Consider the following 1,790-nt stretch of genomic DNA (forward strand, 5'->3'; position numbering starts at 1 on the left):
CGGAGCTTGCAGTGAGCTGAGATCCGGCCACTGCACTCCAGCCTGGGCGACAGAGCAAGACTCCATCTCAAAAAAAAAGAAAACACAACTATTATAACTATGGTTAAGACTATAAAGAAAAATATGCTTGTAATGAATGAAAAGGAAAAAAGAACTAAATGGAAATTCTAGAACAGAAAAATGCAATAAAAACTGAAACAAATATGCACTGAATGAGCTTAAGAGAAATATTAGAAGTTGCAGAAGAGTCAATGAAATTTCATACTGAACAACAGAAATCCTCCAATCTGAAGATCAGAGAGAAAAGAAGGGATTTAAAAAAATAATAACAGGGCCTCAATGACTTGGAGAACAATAACAAAAGGTCTAATGTAAGTGTAATTAGAGTCCCAGAGGAAAGGAAAGAATGGAGAAGAAGAAATATTTCAAGAAATCATGGCCAAAATGTTTCCACATTTGGTGAAAGACATAAAGATATCAATGTGTACATTCAAAAAGCTCAGTGAACACCAAGCAGAAAAATACAACAAATTGCTTAAACATTTCAATATTGCTTAGGAACCTTAAATAATATACACTTTAAATATAATTCTTATATCTTTCCACTTAAAATCAGAAGTAGGCCAGATATGGTGGCTCACACCTGTATTCCCAGCAATTTGGGAAGCCAAGGCAGAAGAATCACTTGAGCCCAGGAGTTTGAGACCAGCCTGGACAACATAGGAGACCCTATCTCTACAAAAAAAAAATTTTTTTTAATTAGCAGGGTGTGGTGGCACGTGCCTATAGTCCCAGTCGCTTGGAAGGCTGAGGTAGAAGGATTCCTTGAGCCCGGGGGATCAAGGCTGTAGTGAGCCATGATCATACCACTGCATTCCAGCCTGGGTAATAGGGTGGGACCTTTTCTCAAAAAATAAATAAATAAAATCAGACATATAAAATTACTCAATACAACTTTTAAATGGTCATTGCAAGACTAATCTGATAGATATTCTAACATGGATTCTGGCACCAGTATGCCTGGGTTTCACCAGGGTGGACCACAGACTAAATGTGTGCCTTTGGGCAAATTATTGAGCCTCTCTGTGCTTCAATTTTCTTGCATGTAATATGGTGATGATAACAGTATTTACCTCATAGGGTTGTTACAAGGATTAAAAGAGTTAATCTTTGTAAAGAGTTTATATAATGCCTGGAATTCAATAAATGTTAGCTATTATTATTATTAAGCCAGATCCTCTTAAGTATTACTAACACTTCAAATGACAAAAATACACAAATTATACCTCAGGCTAACACAAAAGTATGGGTTTGATTTACTTCATCATCCTATATTTAATTCTAATCTTCCCAGATTGGGAAGGGAAGACACTTATCCACCAAGAAAACAATTTTACTGTCCCAAACAAGTTGGGGTTACCATCTCAGCAGGTTGAGGTTGCTTATCGTGCAGAAACTTTGGGCCACAACACGAGCTCTGGGGCGGCATAGATGCAAGATATTTCCTGTGGCCCTCCGCCATGTTGAGCTCTTTTCTACTGTGGCCATAGCAACAAGACCCAATTCCCTCCCACTGCGGTGTGGTCATTTATTCCCAGGAGTCGTCAGTACCACACCCAGTGCCTCGTACACAGTAGGTGTACCTATAAGTATCTGTTGAATGATGACGTACACACATTAAGTGGATGAATAGAGAGGGCCAGGGAAACTAGATGATAGTTAATTAAAATGAGAGTTTTAGGAAATCAACCATGGCAAACTGAGAAAACACTTCATTATCTGCTCCTTTT

General features: G+C 38.2%; 1 protein-coding gene across 1 annotated transcript in view; it reads right to left on the reverse strand.

The window, feature by feature from the left end:
* The window catches only part of IFT122 (intraflagellar transport 122), an 88,345-nt gene that overhangs the window by 48,815 nt on the left and 37,740 nt on the right, over nucleotides 1-1,790 (reverse strand). The window lies entirely within an intron of this gene.

Source organism: Colobus angolensis, unplaced genomic scaffold, assembly GCF_000951035.1.
Source record: "Colobus angolensis palliatus isolate OR3802 unplaced genomic scaffold, Cang.pa_1.0 Scaffold31, whole genome shotgun sequence".
Lineage (NCBI taxonomy): Eukaryota > Metazoa > Chordata > Mammalia > Primates > Cercopithecidae > Colobus > Colobus angolensis.